This window comes from Pinus tabuliformis, chromosome 4_1 (assembly GCF_031772625.1).
Source record: "Pinus tabuliformis cultivar Carrire ecotype Pingquan chromosome 4_1, CPIR1, whole genome shotgun sequence".
Taxonomy (NCBI): Eukaryota; Viridiplantae; Streptophyta; class Pinopsida; order Pinales; family Pinaceae; genus Pinus; species Pinus tabuliformis.
The window spans coordinates 607,822,565-607,843,762 of record NC_142303.1 but is presented as its reverse complement, the minus strand read 5'-3'; positions in this window follow the sequence as shown (position 1 = coordinate 607,843,762).

Genomic DNA, 21,198 nt, shown 5'->3' with positions numbered 1-21,198 from the left:
TAATCTAGGGTATAAGTTAAAATCCTAGCAAGGGTTGAATTAAAATAAAATATAGGGCTTGTAGTCAAAACCCTAGGGCTGGATGTTTTTTGCTAAAATAAAAATCCTAATAAGGGTTAGATCTAGGAATATCTAGGGTTTGTAACTAAAGCCATAGAAGTACACTTTTGAGAAATCTTAGAAACCCTAGATTGACAACATTGACATCATGCTCTTGTCTTTGTATATTTTTTACTTGGTTTTATTTGCTGGAATTGCAGGTGCAAAATTGTGGAAGCAAGATGAGAAGGATGGAAGAACAAAGCAAAGCAAGACTCATGCTTGATGATGACTCCTTGATAATGGTGAGCATGGTGGAAAGAGGTAGCTATAAAGATCTTGATAATTACAACATTGAAGCATGTTGATAGGTTCTAGATTTATGATCAAAAGAGCATGAAGCATAACTTTGTTGCAATAATAAAACATGCAAAGGAATATTCACCTTAGAGGAAGTAAGCAGGAAAATTTGACATCTTGACGAGAAAGGCCACCATGATTTGCAAAAATATGTACACTACAATGGTAGATAAGGCACTACAAATGAGCATTGATGGAAAGTGATAAGAAGGCTTGATGGCAAGGACCCTGTCATGAAGATAGAAGTTTGGCTCCACAACATCCAAGAAGGTTGAAGCTCAAAAGATGTAAGAAGGAACCCTGTAACTACTAATTAAAGATCTCCATGACAGAACATGCAGCTGATGTACGAAACAATCAAAGCTTATGACTGAAGTCTCCCTAATTACGAGGGAGCAAGGATTACCTCTCTGATTGAAAGGGAGTGATGAGGGACACCATATTCTCCATGTGTCATGCATTAGACTAGGACTAATAGTCGTAAGTCTTAGTGAAGGCACTAGTAGGAGGAATGGAGGATTCGATAAGCATCTAGGGACCAATACTCCTTGAGGATTTCGAATCTAAGATAGGAAGTAGTCCCGTGGACCGACACTCTTTGAAGATTAGACACGGTATCCAAGATAAGAGTGGTTGAAGAGGATACTCTTTGAGGATAGGTTAATCTAAGACAAGAGTAATCATATAAGGACATACTTGGTGAACATCTAGATGGGGTATGTTCCTTGTGAGGCAATGATGATGGTCTTGATAGTCATTGCCTCCCCTACATTGTGCTCTAATCTAGTAGAGAGATAAAGCTTGTTAGTCAAGGCCTTGCTAAAAATGTTGGTCATGATTCTTAAGATGGCTTATCAATATGACTCTTCTTATGAGAATATTTCAATTTTAGAATATCCTTGTACCTTGTTGTGTAATTGTGAATACCTCCCTAGTTAAGAGGGTGTGTTGAAAGTTGTAACTAGGTTTGGTCTTCATAATTTTCATTGTACTTATATCATTGTATATTTCATGTAAAGATCAAAAGAAAGAAAAATAAATTTTATTTCTCAAGCATGGGTTTCATGCTCAAATCAAATTATTATTTTAGATGAGCATGTTCTTCATGCTTCTAGGATTTATTGAGTCAAAGAGTCAAATTCTTATTTGGGCCTATTGTAAAGAAAAAGGAAAATTAATTTTTCTAATTGTAATTTGGGTCAAAACTACCTCTAGATGCCAAGTCAGCCTACCTGTCAAGTCGGCCTTGCCCCAAAGGACATGTCTCGAACCCCTCTGGACAAGTATAAATAGAAGGAAGTTGGAGCTCATTTTGGACACACAATTTGAATGAATAGATTTGAAATATCACAAAAAGGAATAACAAAGAAGAGAAGGGACGAAGTATGAAAATGAAGAAGAAAGGAGGATTTGAATTGGCATCTAGAGGGTTGAAGCATTTCTATGGTCATGGGTCTTGTACATCTCACTTTGACCTAAATCTATAAGAAGTGATATTTTTCTAGGTTTTCCCCTTGGAGGGGTTTTTCCCTGGCTTGCAGCCTATGTCTTATATTCACTGTTTTTCTTGTGATCTTCATGCTTTATACGTTTGATAATTGTTTGATGAATAAGAACACAATTAAATTAATAAGAAGCCAACAAAATTTCACAAACAATTATCAAAGAAAGAGAAATTTGATCTAAATTGTAAGCCTCCATATTTCTCAACAAATAGTACCCTGCAATGGTACAGAACCATGTTCGATTCCTAGCGAGTGCAATATCATCCTAGTAACAACATTATAGATTATGAAGTCTATATTGCATGTTATTTTAGGGTTTCACACATTTTATATGTAGTGTTAGGCACCTTTATTGTCTAATCTAGTTAATGTACTTGATTTTCACCTAAGGGCCCTGGGTTCAAGTCTTGAAAATGGTAAACATTGTGCCTATGTCATTAAAGTAAATATTACTTTTAATTTTTGGCTTAGACTGTACAAATTCATTTCATTTTAATATGGAATGGAATGCTTTAATTGAAGATATTGTTTAAAGCTTAAATAAAATTGGTTTAGTTCCTATTAAGTTTTAGGCTCAAATTTTATGAGAGGGATTGGGGACGGTAGTCATTTATGGGGTTACACTATCCTAAGGGACATTCAAATTGAACCAAGTTATTGCACAAAACTAGTGATAATATCCTACTTTTAAATAAATCGTTCTTTTAACTAATCATTTTACATCCAATATATAGATTAATCTCTATCTACCTTCAATTTAAGTTCTGGAAAGATAAATAAATAAATTATTTAAACTTCCTTTAGTACTAAAAAAAAATAATAATATTTACATTATTCTATTTTCTATATAGCATTTTTTGAAATTAAATCATATCTATTATATTCCCTAAAAAATTCACATATTAAGACCCTACACACCAAATATTAAAATATGTTATCTATACACAACGAGGGAGGGATTACAGGTGATCTATAAAATTCCATGGATATTCCACTGGATAGTTCATCACAACAGATCTCATAATATTATATTAAAAATCTAAGATTCTACACAATTACAGTTTTATTAAACTTTAAGATCTGTAAACTTAACCGTAATTAGTGCATGCATGCGAATAGAAATTATGCAGAAACATAGAGAACGAAAAAATAAGTTCACACACATAAGACACAAGATATGCTCTCTGGAAAACCCTTTCTGGAGAAAACCCAGTTGGAAGATGAGGTCGCTTCGCTCTCTTTCTATGTTCGGAAATATGGCTGCAAGTATAAAGAAGTAATGTGGCCCATGGGGCTGCTACATTGCACAAATCCTCTCTGTGTTCTCTACCTCCTATCTCTCCTGGCTATCTTTTCTCATCTATGGAACAAAATTCTCTCGAAAGAATGGAATGCCTCTTCCTCCTAGTGGCTCAGTTATAACATAGTTCGATAACCTACTAGTGGTTAAGTTTGACTACATCAACTCTTAACTAGCATTACAATATAGACTCTTCTAGAGTCTTTTAAATCATAATCATGTCGCTAGACCATTTTCCATGAATAATGGGGGTTGGCGTGGCATCCTCCCGAACTATAGGTGTGAAAATAGGAAGGTCAACATCTGAGTGGCATAAATTTTGCATATGGAATCTGATTAGCGCGCTTCTTACACCATTGGAAATATCTTTGTGTGTAGAATAGCTTGAAATGGTGCGGAGAAAAAGAGGAAAATTTTTAACCCCAAAAAACCATTGATTGATGCTTCAAAATACTCCCGGAAGGTTTCAAACCCCGTTTCGCCTAACTAGGTCCCGCTGGTAAAAACGGTCTCGTGAGCTCATTCCTCCACTTTTTCCACTCTGAATGCATCGAGATGGATGAAAAACAATATAATGATCCAATCTGGATCAACATGCTATAATAATATTCTAGAATTTGAAATAAAATATTAAGCTACAAACAAAACAACCAAAAGAAAAACCTACACTTATATATACAAATATAATTATATTTTAATATTTAATTGAATCCATGACCAAAGATAGTACATAAATATGTACAATTGATTATATCTTGTTTCATTATGAGTGTAGTAATATGATCCTCTCTATCAGCCAGCTGAGCCCTTTGTCGATCTATTTATTGATCCCTCTTCATTCCCAAAAGTTGTGCCTTAAGGATGTCAAGAAATGGGCAGTGGCAATTCATCATGAACCAGTCATTGGGGTTGGTCGTAGGAAAGCCCACTAGTAAGATCAAAAGGGTTGGTTAGCCCCATTGAGATGAGACGTAAAGGGTTGGGCTAGGGCTAGGTCGAGCACTCAACCTTCCTATTTCTTCCCCAGTGTCATCTCTTCGATATGCGTGAGTTGATTCGTCTTCCCAAAAATAGTACTTACTACCCTTGGATGGGTCTCTTATACCCTACACTTAATATATACAAATATAATTGTATTTTAATTTTTAGTTGAATCCATGACCAAAGATAGTAAATAAATATGTACAATTGATTATATCTTGTTTCATTATTAAAATGAAGAAGAGATGCATCACATTAGGTATCAAGCAAATGGAAATACTTATAAGTTATCCCATCCTACGTGGTAATCAACATACAAGGCAGTTTGATATTAAAAATATGTTAATATAAGTAATAGTTGATCACAAGTATTTGTAATATAAGATGATTATTTTAATACTATTTAAGTGACCATTAAAATGAGGGTTAGAGTGTAATAAAGACAATGTCTCATTTTACATGGTAATCAATATAGAAAGGAGTTTGATATTAAAAAAACGTTAATAATCAACATAGAAGGGAGTTTGATATTAAAAAAATGTTAATATATTTCTAATATAAGATGATTATTATAATATTGTTTAAGTGACCACTAAGATGAGATGAGGGTTAGAGTGTAATAAGGACACTATCTCATAATTTTCTTTATAAGTTTAACACATTTATAAAAGAAAAGATGAGGGTTAGAGTGTAATAAGAACATTATTTCATAACATTTTTTATAAGTTTAATATATTTATGAAAGAAAAGATTAGAACAAAGTTACAAGAAATAAATTTGAATAAAATTATAAAAATGAGATTCCCATCCAATCATGTAGAACTTTTTCTAATCATGACTGGAATATATAAATAACCATTAATCCTCAATATAGGGTTAAAGTATTATAAGTCTCTCTGAGATTAATAACAACAAAGTATGAAAAGAAAAAGAAAAACCACAAGATTGCAAGAGGATGTGGGAAAATCCTTTTATTCTAGAAGGCTCATCACATAAGTCAAGATACTTGTTTTAGGAAAAATCTAATTCAAAATAAAACACTCTCCTTTCAAATTAACCAGTGAAGTATGTGGAAATTTCAAGACTTTGTGCTTAAAGCAAATTCAGAAATTTCATCTCATTTACTCAAGGTTTCCCAAATATATTTCTTATTAAATTTTAGTGTTATGTTTAGATGTGGAATATAAATTAGAGTAAAATATATTTCATTTCTACACACCTAAATAAATAACACATTCCCAATAAAATAAACATTAAAACAATGTACTTTAACAAAACTAGTTTCCAACCCCAAGGAGACAATACCCAAATTAACATATCTAAAATTAATTTATAAACATCAATTTTTTTAAGACACAAATCAGTCCTCTTAACTTCAATTTATTTAAAAAAATCATTCAACAAAATCTACTCATTGTTATGTTAAATAAACATAGTACCTAACCAACATAAGTGCATAAGTTGAAAGATAGTACTCATTGTTATGTTAAATCTACAAATATACAAATTTTGGACAACAAAGTAAAATTCTCTCTCTCTCTCTCTCTCTCTCTCTCTCACACACACACACACACAAAACACACACACACACCTCTTAACTTCTATTTATTTGTAAAAATCATTCAACAAAGTCTATTCATTGTTATATTAAATCAACATAGTACCCAACCACCATGAGTATGTAAGATGAAAATCAAATCTACAAATATGCAAGCTTGGACAACAATATGCACACATACACACATATAAGAATGAAGTGCAAGTACATATTACACAATGGTACAAGATTTATATTCAAGTTTATCACAAGCTAGGAACCTCCAATGCACTCAAACCCTAGCTAGAGCATCCACCATCAACAATAAATCCTAACCAATAAATATATATCCTAGCAATAAATCAAATCAATCTACTCCTAACCATTCCAAAGGCTCAACAACAAGCTAGCATCAACACTAACAAGTTTACCTTTGATCTTCTCCAAGCCTTTCTTTACACAAACTCTCCAAGCAAAGCACTTTGAGTCTTCCCTAGGACTTATTTGACACAAATCCTAGGTCCTTTTCACACAAAGATCAACCTTGGTAATTAAAATCTCCTCAAGGATTTTCATCTCACAAACCCTAGCACCTTACTCCTTCATTAACACAAGTACAAAGGCTCAAGACAAGTTCAAGATATAACGATATAATGAACTCTTTCAACTCTCTTCCTATCACTAAAGGATCTAGTTTCCCTTTATATAAAATAGGCGAGGGAAGCCAACAATACTAAAGTGGACTAAGTCCATAAGAAACCTAATATAATCCTCAAGATAAGGTCTCCAATTGAAACACTCTCTTTCCAAGGTGGACGTATGTCAAGAGATGACTGCTCAAATGATGCTCTCTCCAAGCTGGGCCCCGAGTGTTAAACAATCATCATCAAATGGCTCCTCACTTTCCAAGTCAAGCATACAACACTCCAATAATCCTCAACATGTGTTCAAGTTCACAAACAACCCTAAGTAATTCACACTCAACCCAAGCATCATTAAGTAAAATACTCACCCTCCTATGGCATGCCAAATGGTCCCAATGTTGGTAGGGCCAAGAACCCTCCCTCCTAGTGCCTAATGATCATCTTCCAAGGTAATCTACTTCCTATGAAAGCACCACATAAGATAATTTCCTCTTCAAGTATTGTGTTACTCTAGCACCAAGTCCAAGTTCAACCAACCACTACATAAAGTTCTCAAAATGTCATAAAACAAAAGGCCTAAGTTACAACTAAGGGGCTAGGGATTTCACCATTCACCTCACATCACATGAATCACTCCCAATATTGTATAAACACTTTTGAAACAACCCAAAAGGTAAAAGAGTATGGATGGGTAGTAAAAGTACGCAAGGCTCTTTTTAAATTAGCAAGTGGAATGTGCATAAATACCAAAAGCATGAAACCCCACCTTTTGAAATTAACAAAATCTAATAATATATTTTCCCTCCATTGTCTTTGAGAAATGTCATTAAGCGATATGTTGACATGACAATAAAGAGAATATTTTCATCTTCCACTTCTAAGAAAATAATTTTCACAACAAATTTCATGTAAATCCATCTTAACCCCGAATCTATCAAGCACCAAGAGGGATAAAATCTCATGAGGTTGAAACTTCTTTCATAGTGCAAAACTTGAAAAAAAATTGCACCTCCAAAAATTTGATTCATCCTGACACTTGATAGGTCCAGAATTAAGATGGATCTACGTTTGTTCTTTATATATTTATGTGTGGGAGGATGGGTAAGACATGCATAAAATTTGTGTTGAGCATGGAAGAAATTGCACATCTCCTTCACTTGAGCAACACACTAATAAAATATTTTAACCATAATTTTTTTTTGAATTGCTTTATATAGTATACATAGATGACAATGAAATATTAAAATGATCTCTCTCTCTCTCTCTCTCTCTTAATTTTTTTTTTTGTTATTAATATTTAGTAAATTCCACATATGAACTCTACAATAAAAATTAAATGAGACACATTTCTCTCATACTAGTAATTGGAATTTTTTTCTCTCAATATCAATTTGATATAAAATCATTTTTACTTAAAGGGGAGTGAAATATTTATTTATGGTCATTGTCAAAATATTTTTCTTTCACTTCTCTAATTTTTTGTTCACTTATATTTTTAGAAATATATATGAAGGTGATATTGTAATATATTACTTATCATAGGTATTCAAATATTTTATATAAGGCCCATATTGAAATATTGGTAAACAATAAAAAAAAATTACACACCTTTCTCAAAAACTACCTTCCATTATTCCCCTTTGCAATTTCCTTAACCAATTTAATTGCTTTATTTGATTTTGAATTTCTATTTGTGTGTGTAAATGTATTTGTATTTAATGTGTAATAATACCTCAAAATTAAGCTGACTTGTTATTCATATTATTACTTTTATTACCTTTTTAATTTAGTTGACACTTCACTACAACATCTCCCCATAATGAGTTGTAAAGTGCCTCTAAACACAATAACCACTATAATTTTACAAAACTTCACCAAACATGATATTTCTTCCAAATTTTCTTGCTAGGACTTGTCACAAAATTCTGAAGAGCCTTTGAGGTCTATGTTAACCCAAAAAAAAATCGACATTACTTTGAAGAAGTTTATTAATCTCTTCTCTGTCATTCATGTGTTCAACTTGTCATGTTATTGTGAAATATTAAATATTAGACAATATTTCAATTCCTTATTAAATTTCTTTACATAATTTGTGAATATTTCATTTGTATATTTTCAACTGGTCTAATGTGCAACTTTCATAACTTTTTGTAATTCAAAACAAAACTTTGTGTGCCCAAAATTTGTCTTTTCATATATTGATAGTTGGACCTAAATTTAAGTGAAGATGTATTGATTTATGACATCAAAGAATGGATTATCCACATTTATGTTCATTGTAATTAGAGAAAGGTGTTTGTTTTTCTACCTATGTTGTATGTAGAATTCTTATAAAAAGATCTAATAACATTCATAGTGCCATGAACATTTCATCTCTCATTTGGGAGTGAAACTGGTAGCTTTGTCCACCGTGGTTTTCTTTTTTAAATATCACCATGTCGTAACTTTGAGCATGAGTTTCTCTATAAGAATTTTTTTTAATATTAATTTGAATTTTTAAATATTATTTTATTTTAATCTTTTAATATCATTTTTTGTTTGATTAGAAAAAAAAATCCACAAATCAAAACAAATTTACTAAAATTTAAATTTAAATTTATTTATTTATTTATTTATTATTATTATTATTATTATTATTATTATTTTAATTTTAATTTTTTATTTTATTATTATTATTTTTCTGTAAATTCTTGTAAGTGATTTCTATTAAAAAAATAAGTATTACATTGATAACATAATGAGGAGACCAATCCCTCATATCAAGTTCACTCAAAAACTAAAAATTACATGTCTGATCAGAGACACATTTATATTGATTTTCAGTTGTAGTCACCATTAACATTTAGGAATTACATGACTAGTGGTTGTGAGCAAGAAACAAGTAGTGAAACCCTAAAAGGATTAGTGCCAAAAAGTGGTTGCAATAGCTTAAAAACAAAACCAGAAGCCTTTGAAGGCCTCAAGTAAGATCCAAGGGTGCGAGAGAAATCAAGGAAACCATACCATCACGATCGGGTCACTGCAAGAGTAGCTCGTTCACTGGAGACTAGTTGGAGATGATAATTGGTGATAACGACGATAAATTTCCTTGTGGAGAGGTAGCTACCGATGGTGCAAAGGTCAAAGGTGGGGCATTAATAACAGCAAGGGAATCCTGGTCCTCAACAGACTCAGTGTATGATCCATAGACTACAAATTTCTCCACTCTTGCGAGTTTGGTCCCAATGTCATCAAGGATGAATCGAAGGTTGTGAATAATCATTTTGATGTCTTCCTAACCTACAAACAATTTGTAGTTGTCGACTTGCTTGTCCCGGAGAACCATGCAAAACAAGGTCTCCAGTTGTTGATGCAAAGTTATAGTGTAGGAAATGTGGGTGGCGTTTCCTGAATTTCCCTAGATTAGGTATCCAATTTAACTAATTTCCAATGCCCTCTGAGTCGGAAAAATATGACCTTTCACCAAATTATTTCGAATCCAGGAGGAGAATATCTCTCTTACTTTGGGAGGGATAGATTCAAAATAATTCACCACAAATTCCCATCAAAAGAGCCAATGTCTAGAGGAGGAGGAACTTGATATTCCTCCTCTATGACTTGGCATGCATTGTCGAGGAGCCATGAGAGCTGAGGTGCATATAGAAAATAGACTAGAGGAGTGACCCAAGACCAGATACAAGCTAAGGCATGGGTTACCACCGGTAAGAGAAACAAAAACTAGGACCCCAAGTGCAAATATATCATCTATTAATATAAATGCTTCACCACCCACAAGATACCTCTATGCAACTATAAGGGTCTAGTGAAAATACAAATACTAGCACTTGAGGAATGTAACCAGTGATTACAGGGTCACAAAAGGGACATTTGGCATGCCCAGAACACCCTTCAAAACCTCCAAACTACCTAGACATCATGTGCTCATCAATGAGCTCAACGATTGTGATGTCAGGAGTTCTGGGAAGGTCTGCCAATTGATCCAACAAGATACAAGCCATTTCAATTGCATGAGAAACCCTGAGGTGAAATGTGTTATCATACATAACTATAAAACCTACCATTTGTTTGCATTTATAACAGAGGGACTCATTGGAGAGGCCCGAGAACTTGGTTTCCAACAAGCGCCGCGTCGTGGTCTTGAAGGGCCAAGTTGCAGGAATGGGTCTATGGTCTATGACCGCTAACCCTTGCACCAATCTTCGTCTTGGCATGGAAATCAGGCCCTTTGTTACTATCATTCTATTAAGGTTCACCCCCATCAAGGACTGTAGGTGTACACATGGACCCGTCTTTCTGCACCTAGTATTTAATATCTTCTACATCATCCCTTGCAGACAACATTGACCAAGGCCCATCTACTGTCAGGTGTCATTTGAGTCACATTTACTAAATTATTGAGTTGGAAACTATAATTACACATGCAAGAATTTTTTGTTGTTGTTTTTCAAAAACTACAACATTTACGTAGAAGCTTTTACATGATAACAATGTTTCTTAATATCATTAATTGTTTCTAGGATTATGCAGGCGACGAGCATCATCAGATGGAAAATGACCACCCTGCTCCGCAGGAGGTGAAGGTTCGTCGTTATGGTATGAGAAAACGAGAGAGGGGCCCCGGCAGAGGTGCGGACTCGAGCAGGAAAAGGGGCCGGGGACAGAGTAGGAGGACGCATGAGGAAGGAGAGAACTCCAGGCAGGACACGAATCCTGTTAAAAAGGCAAGAAGGACGGTGAATCACAGAGTCCGGCGGGCAGAAAGGGCCTATCAGCGCAACACCAACCCAGCAGTTAGAAGAATTATGCAGTACCTGGAGGAGGAGTCTCTCCAGGACCAATCTGAAGATGAAATGGAGGATTGGGAGTTCCTGCTTCATGATCCAGGACATACCAGGGGAAGAATGTCCTTGTTTAAACAGTCTTTGCACATATACTGGGTTATGAAGAGGCTGCTGGCAAAGGCCCTAGAGCAAGTGGCTAAGGAGATGGTCGAGCTTGCCCAGGGAAGCCCTGATATGCGCAGAGAATTAAGTTTCATCCGCATTGCCATGGAGAGGCAAGAGGAGAAGCTGGACGCAATTCATCAGCTGCTGAAGGGAGACCAACAAGATGCAGAGAAAGGAGCAAGTCAGCAACCAGCAATGGACAATGTTTGACATGAGATATGTTCAGGAAAACTCATAGTCTTTCTAGTTACAGTTTTTTGCATGATTTAGATAGAGATATATATTTCTTGCAGACTAGTAGTATTAGAAAATCTCAAGACTGCCTTGTCTATTTGGCTAAGATTATCAGACTTTGGACCTTTTACTTTTGAGCGGCCATCAAAAACTATAGATGGATTACTTACCTGGTTTCCCCATGTGGGCGGGTCTTCAATATTTTTGATACGATGTAATGTTTTATTTTCTATCCAGTAATAGAAAGAGTTCCACCTCAGCTTACAAAAAAAAAATTGTTTCTAGGATTATTATATTTTCAAAAACTTTCATAATGAAAATTTCAATGATGGTTAAATTCAACTCTCAAACTTATTTTTTGTTATTTAATTTCTTCTAAATACAATGTAAAAATACCAAGAACTTACAACGAATTTATCCTATTCTTACATATAATTAAAGCTATACTAAAGTGTGAACAAGTGACTAGGTATCAAACCTTGTTCACCGGCAAGATATAGAAACTAATTGAATTCTTTGTAAATTTTCAAAACCCTAGCTATCGACCACAATTTGCAGAGGTTTCTGACCCATTCGACACCTGGTAGGCACCACAGGGGGGATTGGTGCTCCCTCCTATAGTATTGTTATAATGTGACAACCATTTGGTTAATCATGCATTCAACTTCATATATGAAATCCCTTGAGCTCCCTCCAAGATAAAATTAGGGGAAGAAGCTCACACGACCTCTGACCACGCCAAAACACAGTGACAACAATGCACACTGGGGAGACATTTGCCAAAAGACACTGTTGACCCCAAATTCAAGGTTAAATATTCTAAAATAGGGCAATACATTCAATACTTGAAGGATCATGCACTGATTGGGAAATTTTTGGGTATCTATCCCTAGGAAAAATCCCTCACCTGTGGATTAAGAAAAATTGGAAACCCAAGGGCTGGATCAAAGCTTGAACTAGGAGCCAAGGATTTTTTTCATTGTGGTTTTTGCCAATCTAGAAGACAAACTGCACCTTTTTTAAAATGGTCCCTACATTCTCAACTCAATGGGCCTGTATCTCAAATTCTGGATGGATCGATTCATTTTAGATAAGGAACATTTGAAAGTACCTCCAGTATGGATTCCAATGTACTCCTTTCCAATGGAATTCTAGAAAGAAGAGACTTTGGAAGGGATTGGAAATGCAATAGGAAACTTTGTCAAAATATTATAAGCCACCAAGAAAGAATGATACATTTCCTATGCCAAAATATGTGTTTTTTTTAATATAGTCGAACCACTACCTAAATCAATAAATATATGCTATCATCATAATATCTCAAAATAAACCCTCAACTATGAGCACATCCCCTACAAATGTAGAATATATTATGAGTATGGGAACCTTTTTAGAAACTACTTTCTTATAGCCTCAACCTCTCCATTAGATCAATACGAAAATAAAGACCCAAATGGATTCACCAAGCCTCCATCTCGCAAATGTTCTCAGCATGTCTCTTTGCCTCCACACTCTAGCTAGAATCCTAGAACCAACAACAGTTTTGACCCATTGTCTAACCTAGACTCTTCTGGGAATCAACTCCCTCCTTCGTTGTTTCCTTCTAAATCTTCATATCTTGACATGGAAAAGAAATAACTTCCTCGAGATCTTCAAAAGGGTCCATTGGCCTGTCCAGCAACCCAAAATAACTCCTTGAACCAGTCATTCAGGAAATCATCATGGTCAAACTAGAAAATGATGCAAAAATTGGGGAGGTGGAGGGTATGGATCTAGATGTAATTGATCTATCGAGAATTGCAAAAGCTTGCAAAGGCAAGGACTTCAATTTCATTATGGAATACTAGGTCAAAATATTAAGCAAAGCATATCTCAAATCTTGCTTCCAAGTATAAAAAGGGGCCTCAGATATGAATATATTAATTTCCCATTAAGGTATTCAGACTCATGCTATCAAAGATACTCAAAAAATAGAAAAGCAGAAGGGGAGATAGAGAAATCAATAAATTTTAAAAGAGCTAGGAGAAATGTTGATTAACTCAAGTAAAATAAAGTTGATATCAAAGGTCTTTCCCTCCACCAATTCTCTCTCTAAATGAAAATCCTCTCTTGGAATATAAGGGACCTTAACTAAAAAGGGAAGTAGATGCTCCTTAAAAATAGGTGGAGGACAAATCAACCTACAATCCTGATGATACAAGAAGATAAAAATTCTAGTGATTTTATTGAGGTGATAGCTTCCAAATTTGGGAGGGGTTGTCACTCTGTTGTCATAGATGCCCAAGGACAAGTGGGATGTCTAGCCTTTTCTTGGAACATTAAGGAAGTTGCAATTCTAAACTCATTTTCATCTCAAATAAATTTAACAGTAAAGTTTCATCTCATTGGGTTAGAATAAATATGCATCCTCTCCTATGTGTACAACCCTACACTTGAAAGAGAAGGAATTTTTTTTTTTATTCTATCAAATAGATACAACCCATGCTAGCAAACTATTAATGGATTTTGGGGGGAGATTTTAATCTCATTGAGTATTTTTTCAAAAAGAAGGGTAGAATGCGAAGATTGGAAGTAGAGGGAAAACTTTTCATGGAGCAGATGCAATCTAGATAGCTCTTGATTTAGACACTATCAATGGGATTCACATCAGGAACAACCAAGGGGTGAAGCCCAACAAACTGCATCTAGGATGTGTTACCACACAATTTAGCAGGGCCCTAAGGAAGGGAAACCTAAGAGACAACTACTAGACTAAATGAAAACAATGGGACAATGACCCACTGTCACCCCAGTCAAGGTCCTCTGCTCTTTATGGACTTTCACTGATGGGAGGAGTCCCAGTAGGAAGGAAATCACTTGAAATGGATATATCAATAACTATGTATGAAGTGATTTCACAAAGCCCATTCAAGGAGAGACACAATAAGGCTCAATGCTTCAAAGAAGCTTACACACTCTCCAAGAAAGACCTTGGGGTGAGAAGATCAAGACCTAAGGTTTGAGCTATACAATGGTAATATGTACTTCTAAGGTCAAGACTCTAGGAGACGACGTAAAACCTTTCAAAGGAGCTCTATGTGAGGATTTAATGCTTCCAAAAGGTTCTTCACTCTCTTTGAAAGATCGAAGAAATATTTGTGTTCCACCTATGGTTTGATGAATAATTATGGGAAGAAATACTTCAAAGGCACTCACAACATCAAGGAAAGGGAGGAGAAAGGGTTTCTTATGGTTTATTCCACCTAATACAATGCTAATACAACCATTAAGAAAGCCATCTATCCAAGGAAATACAAGCTAGGTTTCCCTTCCAAGGCACACCTAGGGCACAATAATTTAGGGATGAGTCACTTTGAGAAGTCAACCAAAATTGGAGATCCTCAAGAAAAGACCTCAAGGAAGAATCTTGTTAAAACATAATCCAAAAATTCCTCCTTTAAAGGATTTGTCTTGATGCCCTAGCTAGTCGTCCAAGGAAAGAGGGGCTGAAATTTTGGGAGGAGAAAAGAAGAAAGGGAAGTTGAACACCAAATGATTTAAGCCATTGCCTTCTCCCTTGGGTTTATGGAGTCTTAGATGCATTAGATAAGCCAAATTTGTCTTCAAGGAGGCTAAAATACGATGCCCTAGTTACCACTTTTCAACAATTACCTACTATTAGAATATGGAATTTCATGAAGAAAAATAACATGTCATCGCTAGGAACATTCATTGCATGTTATACCATGAATAACATATGCAAGAGCCAACCAAATAGCTTTCAAAATTATCTTCAACAAAATTAGGGCACAATAGCATTTATTCTAGTTGCAACAATTACATACATTAGACAATTTGCAGAGAAATATTTCATCAACAAGAGAACTTACAAAATAATCATGCAATAAATCCATCTAGATTCAAGAAGTAGCTCCAAGACAAGATAAAAAATGAGCTCCAAATATCATTGTGCATCCACGATACTCCAAATATTCCAAGAGAAAAAATGTGAATTTCCTAAGAGGGATGAAAATCCCAAGTGATGATGAATTCTAAAAAATGAGACTCACTTCTATTAATATGAGTCTCTCCAAATCAAATTATCCTAATGAGCCCCCAAAATTATAAAATAATGTGCTAAGAACAAGCCTTGGTCATAAGCTGACCATGTAGCTATCACAAGTTATGAATTAGTCATCAATAAGCAATTCAAATTGATGACATCATGATGAAGAAGGCTTGTTGGAGGGCCACATTGAGTCATCTAAGTGCCATGATGAGGGAGGGCTCTAATAAAGATGAATTAGAGGATGGACCCTAATTTTCCATGCAATTCATTATGTGGTGCCCCATAGTGGGCTTGGGGAAAAAATGTTGGTCTCATGGGTATCCTGATGAAAGATAAGCCTTTAGACTACTCCAAATGAGGGCTCTGACATTGGTGCCTGCCTCCCATGTCTCAAGGGTGAGACAAACCTCCTCTGGGCCTTGGATCAACTACCCTAATCATGCTAAGCCGGTTGGGTCATATTGGTCCAAGTGCATCATATCACGAATAATGTGGGAAACGAACAAGTTTTCGAAGGTGTTGAGAGTGTCCATGGCATGAAATGATGCTCAAACACATGATGGAGTCCCATGGGTATCAACACATCCCCTGTGAATGTCAATATGATCCTCTGGTGGGCTTGGGCCCTAGTTAAGTTGCCTAACCCATGATGAAACCACCTGCCAATTACATATATGATCCAATGTGCTTCCTCACCAACATGTACAATAATTCATTAGTGAATCTAAGTGAACCAATCTTGTTAATTAAGGGCACAAATGAGGCTTCATAATGGGCTTCCCTTCCAAATTTGGGGCTTTAAGCATGTAATAGTGTCACCTCCTTAGGTATGAGTGGCTAATAAGCAACCCTATTAGGTGTTCCCAACCCCTAAGGGGGAATATAGGTCCAATGTCCATCCTTCAATTGATAGGGATAATTTGAATAATGATGAGGTGGATAGGGACATAGGGGTCTCAAAGCCAATTGCTATGGGCTCAAGGGTGGTAATGATGAGGGATGTCCACATATTTAGGTGTATAGATGTAGGAGGGATCAATCATGGGTACATGAGTTACCCTGGCCTTTGTATTTCCACCCTTATTCATTTTCCTTTTGCCTTTTCTTGATTTTTATTTGCATTACTGCTCGGAGCTCCAGGAGATGAGAACATGTTGTGTATGATATAAGTAGTTATTACCCCCTTTAGGCCGGGTAGTTCATCGCCCACTAGGGGTTGGGACGTTCATGGGTTCCTTAATGATGTGGGGGCACTCATGGGGCCCTAGGAACTAGGATGATGACCATAATGAAGGGGTAGAGCTCATGTTTTGCTTTTTCCCATGCACTAATATAATGTCCCGACCATCTTTTTCATTTTATAATATTCTTCTTTTGTTTCTTTCTTGTGGCCATGATATGATTTTAATTTTTTTTTAGTTGCATCAACCTCTAGGGAAACATTTCTAGGCCCAACCAAACATGTGGACAAGGGGAGGGGGTGCACTAGTGCCTTGTGGACCCAGTGATCATGTGGACCTAGAGAGGGAAGATGATGAGATAAGGCTTGTAATGTGCAGAGGAGAGTGAAAAATGTGTGAAATGGAAAAATGGTACCACACTACCAAAATTGGGGTTTCCCAAGTAGTGTCCTTCCTGAACCTATAATCCAATAGGGGAGGTCCCATAGGACTAGGATTGATGATTAACCCCCCATTTAATGTGAGGGAACAAAACTAGAATAAAAAACCCTCCTCCTTCCAAGTCACCCAATAATCCATACCCAAAGTGCCCAAGGAAAAACAAGCTTAAGGACCCAATTGCACAATGAAAAACATACCTTTAGGATTGGATGGCCCATCTTCAAACATACTCTCATGACAGATGGGTGAGAAGACATATGACTGACTCAAGGAGCAAAGATCAAATGGCACAATATATCGACTACACTTGTGGCTATTAGGGGTTGTTGGCTACCAACTAAAGACAAATCTAGGAGAAAAATCCTCTTGTTGGGTCGCCCTTTTTTGGTGGGTAACATCCAGCTCCAATTGAGACATGATCTCATTGTACAATGCACGAACCATGTACTCGAATGGGAGGTCACGAGAACACCAAAAATCCTTTGGGACCGTAGACCTATATCCTACACATCACAGACAATGTTGGAAGCATAAGTTCTGGGCATACTTTTATCGCCCATGATTTCATTAAATAATAAAACTGTATAGGAAACAAAATTCTATTCTATTATGAAAATCTAATGTAAATGAACCTATTCTAGCATGAGAACATGATATGATGATAACAACTATACAAAATCAATATGAAATGCATCCTACTCTACCATGCATGCTACAATATGAAAATGCTAAGTATAGTCAAATATTCAATGTAACTAGCATATCATTAGATCAAAGATCATATTTCCTACACCTATGATCAATTATAATATACATTTGAGAGTAAACATGATAATCATGGCACTCAAATGCTAGGTCACAAGGGTAGGAAGTGGAAATATAAGATGATCATAAATCATGTAAAGGGGCGATGGAACAAGAGTAAGAACATGAATTACGCATGACCCATCAGATCATTCCCTCAACCCTAAACATGGATTAGTTAATGACCAAGCTCAAACACTCCTTCCTAAAGGTCTCTTTATTGGTGCAATGCTTTATGGGGTCCTTAGGAGTATAATGAGAAGGATGACGGGATGGCTAGCATGGAGGACCACAACAAAAGGCTGATTTTCTTCATGATTATATTCATAAGAGGTAAATGACCTAGGATCATCATCATTAATGATTTCACATCAAGGAATGATAAGATGGGTCCATGGATGACTCAAATACACCTCCATGATCATAAGGAGGGCAGGGAAAGACAAGGTTATTATTGATATCATCATCAGTATCATAGCTAGGGTCCTTGTCAAAATGATGGCTCGTGATTTCCCACTTTCCTACTTCAATGTGCAATTAATCACTAATGTCAATGTCAAGGGAAAAAACAATGTCCACATTTTATAGACCTTTATGAAGTACATCATTCAACATCCCTTCTTCATTAAGAGTCCCAACTTCGTTAGGTTCATCGTCATGGACCTGGGCTTCCACGAAGCTTTTACTTTGATAATTTCATATTCAATTCCTGAATCTACAACCCCAAATTCTTCCATACATTCCTCTTGGGAACCATGGTCTTCACTACTTGTGGTTTTTTCAATACTTTCATCTTGGTAGCGAGGAAATAACCCTCTTCTTGGTATTGATGTGAGTCACCATGTATCTCTTGCACAAGATTACACAAGATGTCAACCTCCCAATGTTTGTAAGTAATGTTCCAATATAACTCAACAGAAGGATTCTTCTTGTATTGGAGTCGCATCTCACATATTTCATTTCTTCCTTTATTGCACAAATAAAGTAGGTAGGGTTTATTTGTGCATCTTTCAACAAAATGCCTGCAATCTTTCTTGTAGTCATCGAGATGTTTATGGATGAAATCAAAATACTCCTCTTCTTGTTTATTATAGGTAGTAACACAATGAGCCATTTCTTTAATCTTTGCATAACAACTAATTGCAGAGTCACCAAGGTGAATTCAAGGTGCCTTGAGAGATGCTTTCTTCACCTAACAAGCATTGACTTTGAGGTTTAGTGAAGAACAAAGGCTTCATTCTTCCAATGAAGTCACTAGAAGAAGATATATATTATCATCAAAGGAATCAGTGTTGATTTACGATAGCATCGGATGTGATCTAAGCCTCAAAATTTGCAGGGAGGCTTGGACACATGTATTCCAGAATACCCATAAATCGTTTTGGGAAATTCCACCTAGAGATAGTTTTATTAAAATAATTAATTATTTTTAATGGATGACTAAGTCTAAACTTAGGAAATTAAACTAATTAAAGGGTATTAATTAAACTGGGGGGTGAAACTTCTAGAAGAAGATGAGGACCAAGCCAAAATTATCTAAGCCACTGATTAGAATCTAATATGGATCATTGATTGATCAACGAGAGGATTATAGGAAGAGGCTTGATGGGTGTTTGGAAGAAACATTGGGTGAGAGATCAGAGATTGGTTTTCTCAAGAGAGTAGCGCAACAGTTGTTGGAGAAGGTGATCGAGGAGATTTTGTTGCAGTGAGGAGCAGGGATAATTTTCTGGAGGAAGTTTTCCTTATCTAGAGAGTGCAATACTGAGAGGGCAGAGGGTAGTCTAGAGAGGCAGCTCTAGGCCATGCATAGGCAGTGTAAAGCTATGTTGTGGTAGCGCAAAGCTTCAGAGGGAGTCTGTATTTCTGCTGGGGAACAACCGGGATCTAGTACCGAAGCTGGGGTGTGAGACCGAGAGGCTAGAGGGTTGAAGTTCCAACGAGTAGAGGATCGAGAGGAGGAGAAGCGCAATACCAAAAGTTGTGATGTAGTAACTGCGTGGGTGTGAGACAGTACTGCATAAAGACAATACAGAGGCTCATCTCCAATGTAGATCAGTGTCGGATATCCTAGCGACAGGGTGAGATCATCTCACTACTTTTGTCCAGTTAGATCTCTGTATAGGATTTCTAGTTTGGGCATCTGAATAATTGTACTAAAAAATTACTGCATAATAATACAAACCCTTAGCTACTGCACAGGTTTTCCCACATTGGATTTTTCCAGGGACATTTGTCCAAAAACAACAGTGTCACATATGTGTGTTATTTCTTTCTTGCTTGGTTCTTGTTTCCGCATATTATTTAAGTTGTGAAGGTTGCATTTGTATTTATTTCGATGTTTAGCATATAATACTATAAATAACTTGATAGTAGGAGAAATATCATCAGTTGTTGTAGTAATGATTCAAGGATTCTGAATTTTCACATGGTATCAGAGTGCAGGTAAAGCAAGAAAGTAGACCGGAAGAGTCGAGCGTTGAAGAGGAGGAGGGAAATCGAAGTGTTGCGTAGGCAACAGATCGAATCCCTAAAGGGATTGCATAGTCCAGGCCCAGAGGGTAAGATTCTAAAGGAAAATCTCTCTTTGAGTGAGTTGACAGAGAGGTAAGATTTCCAGATAGAGATTTGTCAGTGCCAAAGGGAGTAGCACAATAGAAGCTTTAGTGCAGAGTAGTCTTTAGGTGAGATGCAGTTTTTTGCAGAAATTTTTGGGGCAAAAAAATATCAGAAGAAGGAAGGAGGCACTTTTTGAGGGAATTTCTTGCTCAGAGAATTCCTAGCCAAGGAATTTGATTTCTCAATTGCTAAGTAGCAATAGAGAGGCGGAGATCTACTAACTCCAGTAGGGAGTGCATAGGACAGCCTAGTAGCAATACAGAGGAGAGATGAGGCAGCTTGAATTTTTGGCAAAGATGGAAGCTAATGGGATGAGAGATCAATATCAGTTGGACGGAGCATCCAACTATGTGATCTGGAAGGCTATGATCTCTTGCCTTCTAGATGATCATGATCTCAAATCATATGTCGATAGTGTGGTAGCTGTACCACAGATGCATATCCACTCAAGAAGTACATGTTTGAGATGGCAAAGGTCAAGTGGTTGATCCTTGACGGAGTGAGGGATCATGTTGTATGTCACATTGCTAGATCTTTCGAGCAATGAAAGATGTACTTG